The following is a 22,457-nucleotide window of genomic DNA, read 5'->3' on the forward strand; positions in this document are numbered from 1 at the left end:
TCTGCATCTTTCTTAAGTAGGTTTTCAACTAACCATATTTTCTCTTCCCCAGCATTCGCAAGGACGTGGCCAGGATAGATCTCGACTATTGGAGAGTGCATTGCTTCCATCTAAGAGATACTGATTAGTCTCAAATCAATATCTGAGGTCGCGGATGAAAGTAATGCTACTCTCATACAATAGTCTTGGCTTGTACCACCTACGAATTTGTGCGAATTGCTCAATGCTAATGGTAATGCTAATCATATCCACCATTTGCCTCATTCCAGGCAAACGCTTACTTTTAAATAAGAAATCACATCCACCATTTGCTTTGCCACCAAGATACCAAATATATGAATTGAAATTAAATAAAGGAATGGGATGAGATAAATAATCTATTGATAAAAATGAGTTTCCTTTTCCTTTGAGGCATTATAACTCACAAACGGATGGACCAATTTGCAAGGCTTCCTCACTAATCGATTTGCCTTGGGATCAGCTGTGTTCATATACCTATCCGAAAATATAGAACATTTCGCTGGGAAAGTTGAAAAATTGACAAATAACAATTTAAAGGGCGGAGACGAGCCAGCCTCGGGCTGAAAGTCTCGTTAATAAAGTCACAAAAAAAAAATTAAAGGGGGGGGGGGGGGGGGAGGGAAGAAACCCAATTCGATTGCACAAAAACTGATCTGGAGTGCGGCGATGCCATGAGAATTGACAGTTAGAGCGCAAAATAAGACAAACTCGAGCAAGATCGGGTACGTTCAACTAGTTGATAATAAATAAGACAAATGAGACCAATAGGCCAAAAAGACAACTACGAAAAATAGAACGAATAAGAAAAATAGAATAAATAAGACAATATAGACAAAAAAAGACAAATAAGATAAGTTCCTTCAGGAATTCCTTTGGAAAATCCTCCAGGAATTCCTACGGAAGTTCCTCCGGGAATTCCTTTGGAAATTCCTCCGGGAATTCCTTTGGAAATTCCTCCGGGAATTCCTTTGGAAATTCCTCCGGGAATTCCTTCGGAAATTCCTCCGGGAATTCCTTCGGAAATTCCTCCGGGAATTATTCCGAAAGTTCCTCCGGGAATTCCTTCGGAAGTTCCTCCGGGAATACCTCCGGAAGTTCCTCCGGGAATTCCTCCGGAAGTTCCTCCGGAAATTCCTCCGGAAGTTCCTCCGGGAATTCCTCCGGAAGTTCCCCCGGGAATTCCTCCGGAAGTTCCCCCGGGAATTCCTTTGGAAGTTCCCCCGGGAATTCCTTTGGAAGTTCCCCCGGGAATTCCTCCGGAAGTTCCCCCGGAAATTCCTCCGGAAGCTCCTCCGGGAATTCCTCCGAAAGTTCCACCGGGAATTCCTCAGGAAGTTCCTCCGGGAATTACTCCGGAAGTTCCTCCGAGAGTTCCTTCGGAAGCTCCTCCGAGAATTCCTCCGAAAGCTCCTCCGGAAGTTCCTCCGGGAATTCCTCCGGAAGTTCCTCCGGGAATTCCTCCGGAAGTTCCTCCGGGAATACCTCCGGAAGTTCCTCCGGGAATTCCTCCGGAAGTTCCTCCGGGAATACCTCCGGAAGTTCCTCCGGGAATACCTCCGGAAGTTCCTCCGGGAATACCTCCGGAAGTTCCTCCGGGAATTCCTCCGGAAGTTCCTCCGGGAATTCCTCCGGAAGGAATTCCCCAAGTTATTACCCAAATCCTATTCAAAGCTAATGTGGAAACCATGTACAGAAATAATTTTTGCGACACTGACAGCGTCATTCTGGCTGGCTAAATTGGACAATTTTCTCTCTCAGAGAGTGCTACCAAGTGCTTTTTTAACGGAAACACCTTCCCTCGGATCTTAGTATGCGAAACAATCACTCGATCATCGGAAGACTTTGTTCTGCTTTGAGCAAGTGAGTTAATTATTTAGCAAATAAATTGCGCGTCCTATCATGACACTTTCCGGAGCCGCCATTATGTAGTAGGATGTTATGCAGCATATGTAATCTTATCATTAGCCGTTACCCGAGCAGGAGAAATTACCTCAATAATACCTCATTCTGTTATTGATACCATACTCTGTTATAAACCAGCCTTGCATAAGAGGTAAAATACCAAAAATTAATATGCACAATACTTCAGGCATAACATACTCTGTTATTACAATACCAAACGCATTACAATTTATTACTCGTTTGGTATTGAAATACCTAAGTGTGTTATACCTAAAGAAGAATATATAAAAATCCAATTTTGGTTAAAAATGTTACATATGCAGTTTCTCAAACAAACGGTCCAATTTTCAATTCGCATTCGATTGGAGTTTCCGAATAAGTCGAATAAATCCAACATTAAATTTCTTCTTATTCTTCTATTTACTAACTGTTATCACGTCGCTAATTGAGGATAAGCGACCGTGACTAAATGCTCTTAATCGACTATTCCGTTACTAATAACATAATATTCAGAAAATGTACGATTTCGACATCATCGGTGCTATTCTTAATGCTATCACGCGTTCAACGGCTGAAAAATTCACACAACTGAGAAAAAAAGCAAATTTGAACTTCAATTCCTTGTTGTGTATTTTTATTGATATGCTTATATATTATTGATTCAAGAGCATTAACCCTATAAACTAATGATGAAAACTTTCTGTTGAACAATCTCTTGAATAATTTTTCAGAATAGATCAACAGACCAAAAAGCACTTCTAATTTGAAACAGACTTTTCTCCAGCTATGCTACGAATGGCGTAAATGGGGTTTAGTAATCCATCTTGATAAGACCTAATCCATGAGTATAATTGAAAGCTTTATTATTCAAATTGTCTCACAAAACCCTCGAACAAACTCGAATTCAATTCTCATCTGGCTTGTTTATTTCAATCGACAACCATATCATGCGTCGCCACCGTATCGTTTCGCCTGCCGCCAAATTGACCCATATTTCGTGATCGAGCCACTCCGACTTGAACTTGTGCCAAAACAATCGCCGTCTAATACACACGATTCGAAAACAAAACCGCCCTGCCAGCGCTGCGGCCTGCGGGCACTCGATGTCATTATCAAAAGCATCGTTTGTTTGATTGTTTGAACAACGACGAGGTTCGGCCAGTTCGGGTTTGCCGTGTCTGCTGGCGTGACTATACAGTCAGTAGGTACATGACCCAGCACTCTGCTCAGGCAATGGCGCAACGTAACCAACAACGAACACAAACGTGAAGCTTTGGCAGCTTCTAAGTGGGAACAGTCTACATCTAAGCAGCGTTTTATGAAACTAACCCATCCATCAGCGTGCGTTCGCAGTTGCATCGCATTCTCGGAGACTCGGTTGGTGTAATCTACCAACTTAGTAGAAGGTATGTAAAACAAACGCAAGCGATGCCCCAGAGCAGGTGCCCGAGATATTTTGAACGCATCGTTCAACGATCGCAACACGACTCGCTGTTATTGTTCGGACTGAACACAAAAATACAGACAGATCTCGGTTTTTGCATTTAAACTTTTCAGTACATTTGATTGAAAAAAGGGCTCTAATTTTTATAATAAATAACTGGTTTTTAAATAATAACTTGTTCGTCTCATTCAAAAGAATGAAACAAACCCAAATGGTAAAGGATTTTGACTTTATAACAAATCGTTAGAACTTCGAACAAAAGGCGTTTGCAACTAATTTAATGCAAAATTGAATATGACAGTACTAAAACATTCCAAATTAGATTTAGTATTGACTGTGAATTTATTTCTGTTGAAACTAAATAGATATTCCGTCACCGGTTTTAATTACTGAATCGTATTCCAGCTAAATAACTTTAATTTCAATAATGATCAATACTGAGGTTAAGTAAGAGAGCAAAACATGATACATTCATTAACATTATATAAAATTGAAGAACTGTTCATGAGGTCGGAACAATGTCAATGTTCATATTTATCAATTCAAACATGAATGCAATATCGATGTACATGTAAACCGTGCACGTATAGACTACTGACAGGTTGCAAAACTACTTCAATCGATCAGATTTACCCGTACAGAAGGCACAGCATTATTGCCGTCTGTCTGGAGTACAACTGCCAATTTAGTCGATATTTACTTGAAAAATTATGACCCTGCCCGCGTTGAGATTCCAACGATCATCACGAGCGGTGCGCATCATCACATATCTACGGCGGACTGTGTGACGACAATCTGTTCCTTCCATGTATGGTCCGGCAAATCACAGCGCGCAGTGTAGATAATGCCACACTTCCCTCTTCAACGGCCTGCACTTACTCACGCAAGTAAGAGCTTAATATTTATGTAGGAACACAACGCAAGTCAAGTCGCCGTCGTCGTCTCCGTGTAGTCCAGTCCGTCCGACAAGACCAATTAAGTAATAGTTTAAGTTTGTTTTCATTATCATCATTGCTGGGTATGGCTGGCGGAGGTGGGCAACTCAAGTGGCCTGCTGGTCATTCACAGAAAGCGCAGCTTTCCGACGTCGACACGACAGCGCGCTGTAAATTTTGTGCGATGGAAACAGCTGACTACCACCGCAGGCGAGAAGTTCGACATCAGGCTCGGACTATGGAGAACTGCGCTGCAGTTGAGTGATAGCTTTCGAGAAACACCTCTCTGGTTTATGATCGACGAATGCACCTTGCTCTGCTAACAGCGTGGCGTGGCTAAATTGAAGGTGCAAACAAACGACCACCACCACCATCGGCATCAGAGAGCCTTATGAGAAACCGGTTGTTTACATAATAATAGAGGTTTGCACGGGTCAGTCGTTTGCATCAATCGATATTAATATTGGTTTGAACGAAAATTTGTATTCTGTCAATCCTTGAGGAAATGTTTTTGATTTGAATGATGAAAATATTGTTTTACGAAATACATTTTTTATGCTACGTTTCGGCTTTTTTATTGCACCAGCAGCGGCTTAGTTGAGCGGTATGATGGACAGCCGCCATGCATGGTGCTGATTTGATTTTGATCCAAGCTAATTTTGGTTTGAGGTTTTTTAAACAAAAACTGCCGAACCAAAAATTACTCAAGAAGGCATTTCCTATAGTTTTGATTGGCATTCTTTTTCGAGGCTTTCTGTAAGCTACAAGAAATAAGCAATTAATTTAATAGCCAAATCTCAATATAGAGTTAGTAATTGAAAGCTTTCAACGCCAACCAAATGCCCTCGTATATTGTGTGTGGCAATAGTCTATGCCCAGAGCGAAATCGAATCGAAAAAAAATTCAACCCGCTTCAGGCAGGGAATGTCGTGCTTTAACCAATGAGGCTACATATGTGAGGTTAACAGATGTGGCTAGTATTTCATCCCCGGTCTGGAACCCATTATCTGCAGTGGTGGAACCTTTTCAAACTTTCAAGTCTGATCGAGTGAACTGTCCTTCACTACTTGTCTTCCTCGCTTCTTTTAGTTCCACACAAGAAAGCCGTTTACAGGACTAATACGTAAATGATCGTCATATAGCGTGTCTCCAATATTGTTCCATCCGCTTTTAATTTTTATATGTCGCGAAACTATATATACTAGAAGACAGTTTTGGTTAGCATCAAGATAATTTGTGTTTAGCATTCGGACACAAATTAGCCGGTTAATTATCAAATAGAAAATGTGTCACTGGAAATATACTCCAATCACGATTTCGTTTTTAGTTACCATAGTTATTCATTTTAGAACTTGGTTTTATAAGCATAATCGTCAGATTTGTTCTCGGTGGAATAAAATGATGGTTGGTAGAGCACCTTCTTCTAAACCAATTTACCATTTTTGCATTTGTATATCAGGAAGCTACCCTGGGGTAATTTTTTGCGCAATTAGATTTTATTAAGTTCTCAGTCTATCTCAATTTCAGCAGCTTTCCAAATGCTTCCTGGTTTTTCTTCAATTTTTGTGTGATATTTTTCGTAGGGTCGTCTCAATATTCCGGAAAAAAAATCTAAAGGCCACATGTAAACAAATACAAACCGCATAAAAAGCCACCCCAGTATATTTATATGCCCAGGGATGTTGAAAAAAAGTAGGGAAGTCAAAATTTTGTTAAACCATACTCTAACCTGCTGATTCCAATGACATTCCGCATAAACTCGTGGCACCTACAGAGGTATTCTCGGCTTGCAGTCAACGAGTGACTGTATTATCAAATTCTTCCCATCCCGAAAAACCGTAAGGACGTGGCCAGCACAGTTATTGACCATTTACAATTCTAAAGCTTTTGGACAGTACGCATTGAGTATGTAAAATAAAACCCCCTGCCCTCCTATCCATTGCATTGGGCCCCTGTGCAAATGCTATTGTTCTGAATTGAATTAGCCTGGGGCAGCAGGGACCATGTCCAAGGGCTTGACGACCCTCCCCAGCTGTCTGTGAGTCAGGGAGAACTGCCTAGGGCGTGGTGGGATTTAGCAGTGGGCTCTGCTAAAATCCCTCCCAAAAACCACAAGTGCCCGTAAGCAGACTCTATCAAAGCGACTGTGTGCCGCTTCAAAAGCACAAGCCCAGAGAGTGCAACTGGCACATCAGGGTTGATATCAGTAAGACCCTGATTATGGCATACTGGTTGCGTGTACTGGTTTCGTATTTGGATATTGTTATATTGTGAAGTGAGGGCTGGCAGTCTGACATTCTACTCTCTTAGTAGGGTCAGGTGACACTGACTCGAAACGGCGAGTGGGCTAATGGCTAGGCTGTCTTCCGTCCCATAAAACCGTGGCGGGCCTTGTAGCACGCTGCCCAATCCTGCCATCCAGTTTTGCCTACTGGGTGGGAGTAGGCTCAGATGCCCTTTCCTGACTTGCGCTGATCTGGCTCTGAACACGCAAGTGTCAACCCTCGCATGGCCTCCTGCTTGCCGCAAGGCAGGCATAGATAACCATGGGATCACTAAAGGCGACTACTCCAGTAGGATTCGGCGGCAGCCGCAAGGGGACCCATAAGAAATGAGTACTGAACGAAACCTATCTTTGGAGTTGGAGGTGACGGACCCCTTTGCCAAAGGGGCCTAGCGAGGTCCCCTATTAAAGAGGGGCAAGTGGAGTGACGGCTGCTGCTATTGGCAGCACCGAAGAGTCTCCAGCGGTGGTGGGGAGTAGCCCTGCCTGCACGCCTGACGAGCCACTACCCGGGATACGGGTGGTGGCCGAGCAACTCGATGAGATCATCGAGTTCGTAAGCGGCAGGCAGAACACCAACAAGGAGCTTAAGCAGAGCCTGTTGGTGCTCCGGCGAGCTGTTCGTGTCGCAAGACAAGAACAGGTCGCTTACATCAGGCGTGTAGCGGAAGCAGAGAGGATAGCCAAGGTACGCAGACCAAGGCCCTCTCCTCCCCTAGCGGTGTTACTGCGGCGAATGAGGCGACCGCCCTTACGGCCAGTGAGGGCAAGAAAACGCCAAGTAAGAAGCGACCCAAACGCGCTACCATTAAGGCGAAGCGTCGCCTGGATGGTGCACCGGAGCCTGAAGGGCGTATGCCCAAGAAGGCGAAAGGCACTAAACAGGCACAAGTTGCTGAGCCACAAGCTGGCCCCAGCCAGCCATCGGTACCCGCCGAAGGGGATGCGAATCCTTGGCAACTGGTCAGTAGGGGGCGGAAGTCGAACACCCTCGACCAATGAAGAAAGTGAGAGACAGAGGCGAGGCCTTGTTGGTGAAAACCGACAAGGACAAATACGCCGATGTCCTTAAATCGCTGCGAGCGGCCGATAGCCTATCGGCCCTGGGCCAGGACGTGCGCAGCGTTAGACGTACCAAGAACGGTGAAATGATCTTGGTACTGAAGCGTGGCGCGCAATCCAGCGGGGTGGCTTACAAAAGCTTGCCCAGGAGGTCTTGGGTGACGGCGCTCAGGTTAGGTCGTTGGGTGCGGAAGTGACCCTCCAGTGTAAGCAGCTGGATGAGGTCACGACTGCGGAAGACGTCGTCTCTGCCGTCAAAGAGCAGTGCGGCACAGAGGTTGAGCGGTCCTCTGTACGTCTAAGAGGGGATTCTTTGGTACGCAGGTAGCCTATCTCAGACTACCGGTGGCTGACGCCAAAAAGGTCATCGAGAAAGGGAAGCTGAAGATCGGCTGGTCAGTATGCCCAGTAAGCGTGCTCCAGCCACCTTCAGTGGACAGGTCCTAACGGTGCCTTGAGTCAGGGCACAAGTCTTATGACTGCAACGGCCCAGACCGAAGCAAGATGTGTCGTCGCTGCGGCGAGGAGGGACACAAAGCACAGGAATGCGACAAGGCACCTGGGTGCCTTATCTGCGCCAGTAAGAAGCAGGCCCGGAACCATGCTATGGGCGGGCCTGCGTGTCCCTTCGGAGAAGCCAATCGGAAAAAGCCGTGCAAGTAACACAGCTGAATCTGAATCACTTTGCACCTGCCCAGCAGCTGCTGTGGAAGGCGGTCTCGAGTCGAGGATCGATGTCGCCCTCCTGTCCGACCCGTACAACGTCCCTGCCGGCAACGGCAACTGGGTGGCGGACGGGTCTAGGTCGGCGGCAATTTGCACAACAGGAAGGTTCCCCGTTCAAGAGGTTGTACACTCCTCCGCGGAGGGTGTCGCGATAGCCAAGATCAACGGGGTGTTCTATTGTAGTTGCTACGCCCCACCAAGGTGGCCAATGGAACAGTTCAACCAGATGATCGACAGGCTATCGGCCGACCTAATAGGTCGGAGCCCGTTCGTTATAGCGGGAGACTTTAATGCTTGGGCAGTGGAATGGGGCAGCCGCTGCACCAATCAGAGGGACAAGCGTTACTCGAGGCACTTGCAAAACTCGACGCAGTGCTTGTCAATGACGGAGCCAGTAGCACATTCCGTAGGAATGGGGTCGAGTCATGGATAGATGTAACGTTTGTCAGCTCTAGTCTGGTCTCGGACCTAGACTGGAGGGTAGACGAGGGCTACACCCATAGTGATCACCTAGCAATTCGCTTCATGATCAATTATGGTGTGCAGCGTCCGAGGGCGGGGATCCCTGTCAGGTCCGTGGGTGGAAGACCACTCACTTCGACAGCGAAGTTTTCACCGCGGCCCTGGGACTGGAGGCCAACACCGACAGTCTAAGCGGGGATGCGCTGATAGCTGTCCTATCACGCGCGTGCGACGCTACTATGCCGAGGAAAGCCCTGCCAAGAAATGGCAGACGCCCGGTATACTGGTGGAGTGCCGAAATTGCAGCCCTACGATCAGCCTGCCTCAAGGCTAGACGTAGGACGCAACGAAGCCCGCACCGAGGAGGAAAGAGCGGTCCGCCGGGAAGTGTTTCAAGCTGCGAGACTGGCCCTTAACAAGGCCATCAAGAGCAGCAAGAGAGCGTGCTTCGACAACCTGTGCGAGGGTGCCAATGCGAATCCGTGGGGTGACGCCTATAGGATCGTGATGGCCAAGACCAAAGGGGCTCTTCACCCCGAACGGTCACCGGACCGGTTGGCGAGGATTATCGAAGTACTCTTCCGTCCCGAGCCACAAGTCCCTGGCCTCCTCCTGCGCTGCAAGGCGCTGGGAGTGTGGCCGAAATGGTGGCTCCGGTGACGAACGAAGAGTTACTCGCAGTGGCTAACACCCTTGCGATGAACAAAGCTCCAGGCCCCGATGGAGTTCCAAACAGTGCACTTAAGGCAGCGATCATAGCGAACCCGAACATGTTCAGGCTAGCTATGCAGAGATGCCTGGATGAGTGTTGCCTGAGAGATGGAAAAGGCAGAAGTTGGTACTGCTGCCGAAGGCCGGGAAGCCTCCGGGTGACCCATCGGCGTACAGACCAATTTGCCTGATCGACACGACGGGTAAACTGCTGGAGAGGATCATCCTCAACAGACTCACCCCGTATGCAGAGGGTACGGATGGCCTGTCGAGTAACCAGTTTGGTTTTCGGAAGGGTAAGTCCACGGTGGACGCTATCAATTCAGTCCTCAAGACTGCAGAGGTAGCGATCCAACGGAAAAGGCGAGGAATTCGATACTGTGCGTTGGTGACACTGGACGTGAAGAACGCATTCAACAGCGCAAGCTGGGATGCCATCGCGCTCTCGTTACACCGGCTTAGCCTGCCGGTGGGACTGTACCGGATCTTGGAATGCTACTTCCAGAACCGTGTGCTGCTATACGAGACCGATGCCGGTCAGAAAAGTGTTCCTATTACCGCAGGAGTCCCGCAAGGGTCAATCCTGGGTCCGGTACTATGGAACCTGATGTATGACGGGGTTCTGAAGCTAAAGTTCCCTCCTGGTGTGAAGATCGTCGGCTTTGCTGACGATGTAACCCTAGAGGTCTACGGAGAGTCAATCCCCGAAGTAGAGCTAACCGCAGAACACGCGATCAGCACTGTGGCGGACTGGATGAGTGCGAGAGGCCTTGAGCTCGCTCAACATAAGACGGAGGTGGTTATCGTCAGCAACCGTAAGTCGGCACAACATGCAGTTGTACACGTGGGAGACGTCGCGATCACTTCAAAGCGGAGTCTGAAGATTCTTGGGGTCATCATAGACGACAAGCTTACCTTCGGTAGCCATGTCGAATATGCGTGCAAGAAGGCTTCGACTGCTGTGGCGGCATTATCGAGGATGATGTCCAACAGCTCCAAGGTGTGCGCCAGTAGACGTAGGCTACTGGCAGGCGTTGCCGCATCTATTCTTAGGTACGGCGGCCCGTCCTGGGCAAAAGCACTGGGGGTAACCAGTTACCTGCAGAAACTGGAGAGCACCTACCGCTTGATGTGTCTCAGGGTGATATCGGCCTACCGCACGGTATCGCGCGACGCATCCTGCGTGATAGCGAGTATGATGCCAGTCGGGCTGGTCATCCGGGAGGACGAGGAGTGTTTTGACCTACGTGGCACCAGAGGAGCCCGCGAGCGTACCAGGGTGACTTCGGTTGCCAGATGGCAGCGCGAGTGGGATAACTCCTCGAAAGGTAGGTGGACCCACCGGCTGATTCCCTAACATATCAAGCTGGGTGGGGAGACCCCATGGGAGGTTCACTTCCATCTGACACAATTCCTGTCAGGCCATGGCTGTTTCCGACAGTACCACCACAGGTTTGGACACGCGGAGGTCCCCGTCTGCCCGGACTGCCCAGGTGTTGGCGAAACTGCAGAGCACATACTGTTGGTATGTCCGCGTTTCGGCGGAGAAAGAAGAGCAATGCTAGACGGTTGCGGCCGGGACACACCTACGGATCACCCTGCCCAACGGATGTGTCAAGCGGTGGAGAAGTGGAACGCAGTCTCGACTGCAACCACTCAGATTGCCTGCAGCTTGCAGAGAATCTGGCGCGCCGAGCAACAATCGACAAGCATGACTAACTTATGATTGGTAAGTTAGAGCGAAAGGGCCGAACGCGAAGAAGTGTGTGAATGGTCTGCCCATGCAGAGGTAATGGCGCAGCGGGTGGCAACCGAGATCGTCACCTCGAAGCATGGCAGAAGGGTGAATGAATAGGTGTATGTATGGACTGCACACGCCGCGCTGGGAGTAGCGCAGGAATGTTGGTTCCTACGACTACTGATACCCCGTGGCGTGGCAGAGGAGTGTGGAGGAGCATCCAAGTCAGTCTCACATGGTACGAAAGGAATGAGTTGAGTCGTGTTGAGCTAGTCTCATATGGCATGAATGAGGTGAGTCAGACTCACATGGTATGTCAGAAGTGGGAACCTAAGCGAAGAGTCCCACAAGGGATGCCAGAGGGAGTGTTAGGTCGAATGACTCGAGTAGTATGTGTCAGCGCGAACTGAATGAAAGAGGTGAGCAGTCTCACATGGTACGATAAAGGTGGGCATAGAATTAGTCCCGCACGGCATGAGAAGGGTGGGCACAAAAGTTAGTCCCGCACGGCATGAGAAGGGTGGGCACACAAGTCAGACCCATAGGAGCGTTAATGTGTGTGCAAGCATGGAGCGTATGAGCATGAATCGAGGGTTTGGGTGGGCATACAAGTTAGACCCACATGGCATGAGAAGGGTGGGCACACAAGTTAGACCCGCACGGCATGACAGAGGTGCAACAGAGTATGTAGGGTGTGTTTGAGGGTGCGATAGAGCGAGCACCCAAGTCAGTCTCGCGATGGGACGAGTGCCTGTGTGAGCGATAATGAGCGAGTACGCTTAGTACTGCCGTCCCCCAGAAGTAGTACTGCGAGGTAGTTCCTGGGGAAACGATGGTGGAGCCAAGGGAGTTTAGTCGGTATTACCGGTATGGTCGAGTCCGACACTCCAGTACACTTCCGTGTGGTAGTTTGGCAACTACAATGCACGTGTACTGGGTTAGTGTGTAAATGCATTCTCCTTGTAAAAAAAAAATTGAATTAGCAACTAAGAAACATAGGGTTATAATGCTTATCCTAGATCTGTATGCTGGTCACATCATCGGTGATAGTCACCGGCGGATTTACTCGGATTTGCTGTTTTAACGCGCTTTAAAAAAACATTGGCAATATATAGAAACGGATTCCTATTTGGGTCGTAATACGTGGATTTTGCTATCTCCGTGTTTTTCGGAATTTGTGTTTTTACGCGGATTTTGGGATTTCCGCGGTACGTATCGCCCGTGTAAAAACCGACTTCAGTGTGCTTTGATTGCAATATATTTTATAATTTCCGACAACTCTACAGCACTCGGTTATGTTTTCGATAAATTAAGGTAAAAGTGTTGCTGTATTTTATAAATTATTTTTATATATAAATTACTAGTTGACCCGGCAGACCTTGTCCTGCACAGTAGGCGAGAATGTGGTTTCCCAACTGCCCATGCAATTCGCATAGGAATCACAATTTTAGTTATTCACGGTTTGCTCAACTTTACTCGTAATTTTCACGTTAGGAAATATCATATAAACCCGTCGGAAACTGTAACGAATGTTTCTGCTGAAGAAATGAAAAAAATCCATCCAGCCGTTTTCGAGTTATGCGGATACGAACACAGACCATTTCATTTTTATATATAAGAAGAAGATTATATATAAATTAAGTATAAATTAAGGTAAAAGTGTTGCTGTATTTTGGTAATTAAAATATCGTCGGATATTTAATTGATGTCTGTGAATCCAGTTAATTTTCAACGCGTCGATGTTATCTCAAACTGTTACAGTAATATCACCCCCAGGTGAATTTGGGGGTGAGAAATAAGGGAAATGTGAATCTTCTTATGCCTTGGGAAGGCAAAATGCGTGTACAGTACCTATACCTTATCCTTTTTTCTTGTCGCAAAAGCTTACAAAACCCTTGACAGGTACTCAGACAGAATTGATTCATAATAAACAACAGGCGGAGAAATCTATTTCATGAAAATCATTGTTGTCTAAAATGTTATTTTTTTTTGGGGTGACAAAATCGGATTGGATAAAACGTGATAAAATCAAGGCTTGACAAAACCGTATTGAAAACATGATAAAATCGGGGGTAGACAAAATCGAGGAGTGATAAAATCATGTCAACACTGTATTTCAAACTGTCGTTTAACGTCAATATTTTTGATGATTAAATGAAATTTCCATAAAATATTTTCATTTAATTTTCATTTTGCAGCATTCGGTAGGGCGATGAGAGCGCAAGTCAATCCAAGACCGAGAAATTTAGAGGGTAATGGCAGAGTCTTGTAGACCACTTGTACGCCATGGGGTAGGATAAGGATGGAAGGAGGGGGGTTGAAATTTGGAATTGACTCGACACTAAAGCAAAATGTAAGTGAATGCAAACTAGTCAATGATCAATGGTTAAAATGATAATTTCAAAAATTCTCTTACAACGTTTTTCTAGTTCTCAAAATCAATGTTTAAAATGCAATGTCTTCTTCTTTTTCCTAGGAAGGAGCTTTATTATTATCTTTATTTGTGAGGTTTTCGACCCTGGGCCGGTTCACTTCGTAAAAGGAAGGAACTATTTTGATGGTTTGAAAAGTCATATGGTCTGATTATTAAGTTATTCATTTTGTCAGCTTTATGTGACCGCATTGAAAATATAAAAGCTAATTGCGTATTAGTGTTCTATTTTATAACTTTTATTTATGCAGAATGAAAACGAGCCAATTGTGTTTGTTCTGGATGTAGGATATGCGTTCACTTTGTTTGCCTAAGTCGTTGTTTCGTCAATGTTCTTAAGCTGTGTCAACACTATCAAACTAAATGTAAAATATATCATTTGAAAGTGGAAACTGTTTAAGAATTTAGTTTATACTATTATCAACTCTTTGTCAAGGTTGCCAATAACTTGCAACTGTTCTATCAAGAAGCTTTATCGTTTTTTTTGCGACAATGATTATCTAAGGTAATAAGGTATAGGTCAGCTAAAGGATTCACTTTTCGGTGGCAAAGTAAAGCTTCATCGCGCCTATTCCCTATCTATTAGTAAAAATTATTGAGAAGGAAGCCGTTACAAGATTGTTCATATACCATCATCATAGTATGTGGTATTTTTTTTATTATCGCTATTCGAAGAGACATAACAAAATAATACTGGCACCACGTTCCTAGTTTTGAAAAAAAAACTTCTACTCACTGAATCCAGCAGTCGATTCCCTACGAATATCTTGAATACAATGTTTATCAATAATTGCCTAACTAGCTAAATGTAAGCGTGGCTACGAATCATCGTCACAGGGAACACATCAGAAAAGTATTGTCGAAAGGAAGGAAAACTGATGAAAAAGGCCTCTGCCTGACTGCACTACCATTCAAGGCTCCAACACTCGATGTCCGTTGGATCACATGCACATGCGTAAAATCGGTGCGTCAATGCCAGATATGTGACGCGGCACCAAACAAAAATAGTCAGCATGTGATACAACCACGACAGGGTATGTTCTTGGTTGCCATCTCAGTGCTAATGGCGTAAGCCCACCCTTCGCAACAAGATCATATATCCGAGGGGAGGGCCTTAAAAATAATAAATTGTCAATGATGAAATCAGAGTAAAAGCAATAAATAAATATAAAATTTCCCTAGACAATGCAAAGTTTCCATAAGTGTCAGACATTTTTTTAATCAAGGGCAACGTAAGGTAAAAATTTGCAATGATGAAAGATTCACATAATTTTTTATCATAAGAAATTGAAAATTATTCACGAAAGACCAACAAAGGGACATGAAAAAAAAATTCTTCTATGTGGTTTTTATGTATGTTTTAATAATTTTTCGATTGAACATTTTAAATTTTTCTGGATTTGGATCGCTGAATTACGTTGGAAGTCCTCAAGGAATAACCTTAAAAAAAATCCGAAGAAGTTTTCAGAGAAATTTTCGGACCAATTCCGAAAGAATTCCAGAATCAAAACTTACAAATAAATTTCCGAACTTTTAAAACAATGTCCGTAGCTGTTTCTGAAGAAATTTCCAAAGGATTTTCAAAGGATATTTATAATAGATTTTTTTATGAAATTTTTGAAGGAATTTCCAAAGAAACTTTAGAAGGAATTTTCTACGATTTTTTTGGAGGAATTTCTAAAGAAGGTCCTGAGGGAAATTCCAACGCAATTCTTAGAATTCTTTCTAAGCATTTCAGACGGAATCTCTGGAAGAATTCCTAAGGAAGTTTATTTTCTGAAGTAATTTGCGATGGAATCCCTGAAGGATTTTAAGTAATTCTTATAGAAATGTCCAAAGCAATTCTTGGAGAAATAAGAGAATGTCGGAAAACATTTTTGTGAACTTTTCAAATATTCTTAATGAATTGCCAAGAATTACGTCCTAGGAATTTGTGAAAGTAATCCTAGAGGACTTTCCGTAAGAACTCCTGAACTAATTATCGAAAAAAAAATTCGTAGGCAATTTTTGAGGAAAATTCTTTGGAATACAGTGAGCGTGCCTTATTCTGCGCGGCTCCTAATTCTGCGCACTTTGACACTAAAACATTTTTTTTACTGTTATTATTATATTTACTTACATGTCATCAACAGGTTGGGAATTTATTGTTGTCGTGGGCGAATAATAAATTAGCGTTGATAACGGGAATATAAAGAAAAACACAATCCGTGAAATCGAAAAATGTCAAAAAATGGCCTCCATTAGCAGCAGCGCTAAAACGCACGTAAACAATTTTTTGCCGAATTTGATACCCATATTGCCAGGGTTTCTTCTAAATGAATTTGTGGGATTTGTGGGATGTGGGAATTTGTAATATCCACGGGAACCTATTCCGGGATGTACGTTCCGGTTGATATCCATCCTTTGGTCTCAACTACATGGAAAACATGTTTCCGGAACAATTCCGAGAATTTTGATACCCATATTGCAAGGTCTTTTTGAAACCATAGCAAACGGAATCGTCCGAATCGGTTGAAAACTGACGAAGGTATGGTCATACCAAGACCCGGGTACCCGGGTACCCTGTCGGTACGTTACGGGTTAAAGTATTCAGAAGCGGAAGGAACTTAAAAACAAATTCTGGGGGATTTTGCGAAAGAATTTGAAAATTAATTTCTGAAATAACAGCTGGATAAATATTCCTAGAAAAGTCTGAAACATCTTTTGAAGTGAACTTCCAAGGAATTCCTGAGGATATGATGATGATTCTAATGTAATATCGAACACTTGGGAGTTTCTTGGCATGCAGTTTCAAAACAGGGTTCCATTTTACCGCTGTCCTAAACATTAGTAAGACCCCGTTTTTGACTCTGGAATTTAGACTGCATGTCAAAAAAACACCCAAAATATCAAAATTATTATTTAAGATTCGAAATACTATCTGTAGAATTATAAAGTGATTGTTCTTTTCGGGGCCTCACTTAGTGGGTCAATTTCGATGCTCGATTCCCGATAGCATATATCATTATAGGCCATTATAAAACACAAAGCAATGGTTCGAATCTAATAAACTTCGTTTTGGTTCAAATTTTGCTGGCTGATCAGCTTTTACTTGGATTAGGGAACTTGTAATAGAAATCCTGAAGTTAATATCTGTGGAAATGCCTTGAAAGTGGGTCCCCGACGTTGGGCATAAATACGTTAGGCAAAAGGACGATAGGCGTAAGTACGTTATGCATAACTCTGTCTTAGGCAACTCTGTCTTAGGTCTTAAGCAACTTTTGGACATTCTATGCCTAACGTCTATCATGCCTAACACCCATTGTGCCTAATGCCCATTATGCCTAACGGCTTTGGGACAGTTCGTCGAATGACATTTAGTCGAAAGAACATTTGGTCGAAGAAACATTTAGTCGAATGGACATTTAGTCGAATGGAAATTTAGTCAAATGGACATTGTGAAAGAAAGTGAAAGAAATTAACACGGAAGCCAATGAGGATTTTTCACTTGAAAGAACAGAAACTTTTGGAGATCCTGGTGGGCTATGAAAAATTGAAAACCTACGGAAATAGCTAAGTATTAAGTTCTGATGGTGAAATACAATCGCCTCTCCACATCTCGATATTGAAGGGACCATGGAGATTGGAGATAGGGAGATATTGAGGAATGGAAGGAAAATTGAAATGGGTACTCGAGACAAAAAAGCTTGTTGCTATGAAAAACGACAACAAAACGAATGTCGTTTCCTGTTGTTGATGTGTTTCTTATTGTTCAAAGATGGTCTAGTAGCCTAAAAATTTGAACATAATCCTGAACAAAATATGATCAGAACAAATCGAAATAGAGAGACATCGAGATAGGGAGGTTATCAAGATGTAGAAAGTCCAAATGAATGTAGATTCAAGGGACTGAGGAAACCATCCACATAGGGAGAGATATCGAGATATAGAACATCGAGATGTAGAGAATCGACTGCATTCTCTATTCTATTTTTCGGCACATGGTCAAAAACCAATAATATCAATGGTCTTTTGCCAATACTTCGTAGTCGGGTTTGGAACATTTCGTTGATTGGCATGTAGTCGAATGACTACTAATCAAATGATACACAATAATTTATGTATATACATACAACAATTATACAATAATTGATTCAATATAAAATTGTCTGCCAAACATAATTCGTTAATTATTGGCCGAAAATTTAATTTTGACCAAATGGTCATATGACCTAATGTCTAATGACACAACATCATTCGGCTAAATTTCTTTTGACAAAGGAGTATAGATTTATGTTAGACGGTTGGAGGGGTTCACCAAAGTTAATATCCAGTCGGGAATATTCTATGCCGAGAACCGTTATCTTTTTATGAACCCATCATTCAATTGGATCAATAATTATGTGATTATTAGAAACACCGCAATAAATATTTTTTTTTAGTAAAGTAAGTAAAGTTCCTTTTTTTTCAAATATCCATTCGACGGAACTTCATTGGACTACATGTACTTACTAAGATTATCAATTCGAAAATCCGCTTTCGACCACACGTCCACCGACGCTTTCAAATCATAATAAACGAATTAATGTTTTTGAAGACCAGTAGGACATAATTTTTATTTAATACTAGCATACCCGACGAACTTTGTTTCGCCAAAAATTGATTTATTCTCTGATTAGTTCTCGATTTACACAAAAATTTCTGTTTCATTCGTATGGGAGCCCCCTTTTCCAGGAGGGGAAGAGGTCTCTCGAACCACCAGAAAAATATTTTTTGCCTTCCAAAACCTCCACATGCCAGATTTGGTTCAATTTGCTTGATTATTTTCAAATTATAAAGAAATTTGTGTTTAATTTGTCGAATGACGTTTAGTCGAATGACATTTAGCCGAAAGGACATTTGGTTGAAGGGAAATTTAGTCGAATGGACATTTAGTCGAATGGAAATTTAGTCAAATGGACATTTGGTCGAATGGACATTTGGTCGAAAGGACATTTAGTCGAATAGAAATTCGGTCAAATGTTGAAAGTGTTTAGTTGGTAATAGATAATTAGTTAAATGGATGAAATTTGTGTTTAATTTGTATGGAAGCCACCCTTTACAAAGGCGGAGGGGTCTCAAACCATCTTAAGAACCTTCCCCGGCCGAAAAAACCTCTGCATTCAAGTTTTCACGCCGATCGGTTTTTACGAGTCAATCCGCAATAATCGATGTTTTCGCAAAAACCGATTGTTTTCGATTTGTAGCAGCCATTGGCCCGCATCCAGTTCTGATACCTGCCGCTGGTGTTTATTACATCTTTTTCATAAAACAATGCTTAGATCCCACAAAAATATGTATTCAAACAAAACTTGTCAAACTTCAATCAATAGATGCAAAATTAATCTAATCTAATCTAATCTAATCGAACACAAACGCAGCCAGTACAAAGAAAGCATCCTGGAAAATCATTGAGTTAGATGACGCCCAATAATTTTTCTTGTCAATATTGAGGCTTACAGCATACCAGTGGTATGACATAAACTTCAAAGCGGCCAGGCCCACTGCGTTGTGTTTGCCGCAGAGATGATTCTTCGAGATGTATCGTGTTCAAGTAGTCACTTCAACATGATACATATCACGAATCTACAGGGGTTGAAGGATGCGTGGACATACCGTACCATACGCACCGCGTTCTTTTTAAGTTCTTATTTTGGTAGTTTTTATATAAATATGTAGTGAAATGAATAACATTATAATAAGAAATTATATCAAATTATATATATATATATATATATATATATATATATATATATATATATATATATATATATATATATATTTGTAGAATATAACATCAATTTGGAGCCAAAGTTAACTCGGGATGTACATCTCTTGTAGAAGAAGCTGGAAATTGTAAAGAATTTGATTATTATTTAGAATGTTATGAGTATCAGATAGCAGGTCATGTGCCAGGACGTCGTCTGCATAAAAATTACATGGCAGGTTGTGAAGCTTTCATTCCTGGGATGTTTTGTAGTGTACTATGAAAATGTTATATCATGAAAATATAAGGATACATAATACAATAATATAAATATATAAAAGCATGAAAATATGAAAATTTTATGATATGAAAATAAGAAACATAAAAATATAAAGTTATATAAAAATGCTATTTGAAAATAACAAAAAATATGAAAACATGAAATTAAAAAATGAAGATACAATAATATGAGTACATAAAAACATAAAAGCATAAGAATATGAAAATATTGAAAATTTAAAAATATAAAAAGTGATATTGAAAATATGACAATATGAAGATCTGAAAATAAGATAATACACTGCTTTTCAAAATGATAAGACCACCCATAAATTTTGAGTTTTACGGCAAAAGATTATTTTCCGATTTTTTCTTCAAATGGCATATTGAAATACAAGAAAAAATAATTGTTTAAGGTAACAAGTTCATTTATTTTGTTCTTAAAACTAGTAATTATAGCATATTTTAAGAAAATATACTTTTCAAAATGATACGACCACCTGTACTCCTTGGTGTATTATTGGTAACAAACAGTAACTAGAGTAATCTAATAATCTGTGGCACCTCCAGAACGGCTTATTGTCTGAAACAAACGATTCGGCATACTGTGGACCAACTGTTGCAATGTTCCCAGCTCGATTTCTTCCCATGATTGAAGAATAGCGGTTTTGAGCTCCTGGATTTATGAAAATTGCCTATTTTCAGCATAAATCTTCCGCACCATAATACCCCAAAGGTTTTCAATCGGGTTCAAGTCGGGGGAACAAGCTGGCCAGTCCAAAACATCTATTTTTTCTGACCTTAACCACGCCATTGTCTCAGCACTGGTATGGATCCTGGCATTATCCTGCTGAAAAATCAATTTTGCCTTGCGTCTCCTTCGAATAACGGGTAGCAAACTGGCTTTGAGGACATCTATGTAGTCAGAACTTTTCATTTTGTGCGAAACAAACTGAATTTTCAATTTTCCGGTCGTACTAAATGCACCCCAAACCATCACAAATCCGCCCCAAAGTTTCGCATCGAGAAAAATCGTGGTTCCTTCCTTAAGTCCCGCCAATAGCCATTATACCCATCCTGACCATCTAGGTTGAATTTTTTCTCATCCGAGAATATCACCTGTGAAGATTAAGATTATTAAAAGTAAATAGTTAAACTTCTAAAGATTTTCATTTTGAATAACACCTAGAAGTTCCTTATTCTACCTTTTCCAGTCCTGTGATATGTTCCGGTGCGCAAATTCCAGTCGAGCTTCCTTGTGTCGAGGTAACAAACGAGGAGCACTATTCATTTTCGACCGCGAAATGTTTGGAGATTGTTTCAAAGTCTTCCAAACTGACTGAAATAGATGCATCCAAGTTGAGTTCGGCTCGAATTTGAGAACAGCTCTTCGTGGAATTTGATGCTTTGCTCACGACATGACGCTCTTCTCTAGCAGACAATTTCTTTTTTCGTCCTGGACTCTTTTTTTGACCATACGACGCGGGGTTTTTCAGGAAATTCAGGATCACACAGTGACTTCGTCCAATTTCTCTGGCAATTTTTCTGATTCCCCATCCAGTCTTTCTAAAAGCCAGAATTTGTCCCTGTTCTTTCTCACTCAATCCCTTCTGCCTTCCCATTTTGAACAGAACTATTCGACAGTTTAAAAAATAATGGTTAATTAACACAAAACGCAATCACGGTTTTACCTTACAAAGTGGTTTTATCTTTTTGAAAAGATATATTTACTGTTTTTCCCTATTTCTACGACGCGAATAAACAAACACATCCCTTTTCAGTGGTTTGTGTGTGTTTGTGTTAATATTCATCGGTTGTCACCAACAGATTAGGGTAGTTCCATTCAAGTCGCAAAAAAACATGAAAATCGAGGGTGGTCTTATCATTCTGAAAAGCACTGCATAAAAATATTTAAACACAAAAATATATAACATGGAAATATGAAAGTATAAAAACATATGAAAACATAAAACATAAACATAAAAATTATAACAACATGAAAGTATAAAGATATAAGAAATACAAAAATTTAAATATGAAAATTAAATATACGAAATTATAACAATATGAAAATATAATGGCATAAAAAACGAAAATACAAATATATGAAAATACAAAAGATTAAAATATGGAATTTGAAATTAAAATACAAAGACATAAAATATGAACATATACAGGAATAACAAATGTGAAAGCATGAAAATATAAAAATATAAAAGCGTCATAATGTGAGCACATAAAAGTATAAAAAGAATATGGAAAATATAATAATATTATAATATGAAAGTGTAATAACATGAAATTATATAAATATGAAAATACAAAATACAAAATATAAAAGTTTAAAAATATTAAATCATTAAATATCAAAAAGAAAGTGTAATGTTAAATTTAAATAGGTATAAAAATATGATAATATAAAAACATAATAAAATTAAAATTTTAATGCACAGAAATAATATACATAAAAGTGTTAGATTAGGAAGGTATAAAAAACGTAATTAAAAAAATATACAATGTTAAAATATAAAATTATAAAAGTTTTCATAAAAAGTTTTCATACTTAAAAAATTAAAATGTAAAAATATGAAAAACAAATATAGTGAAATATGAAAAATAAGTATAATGAAATATGGAAAATAAATAAATTACTATAAATTATTTCGTGGACTGGAAACTAGTGATACTCGTGTTTCTTTTGAAATCTCTGTCCAGATTGCTATCAGAAATCAAGGTG

At 41.6% G+C, this 22,457-nt stretch overlaps 1 protein-coding gene across 2 annotated transcripts in view; it reads right to left on the reverse strand.

The window, feature by feature from the left end:
* The window catches only part of LOC134212865 (uncharacterized), a 556,490-nt gene that overhangs the window by 365,083 nt on the left and 168,950 nt on the right, over positions 1-22,457 (reverse strand). The window lies entirely within an intron of this gene.

Source organism: Armigeres subalbatus, chromosome 2, assembly GCF_024139115.2.
Source record: "Armigeres subalbatus isolate Guangzhou_Male chromosome 2, GZ_Asu_2, whole genome shotgun sequence".
Lineage (NCBI taxonomy): Eukaryota > Metazoa > Arthropoda > Insecta > Diptera > Culicidae > Armigeres > Armigeres subalbatus.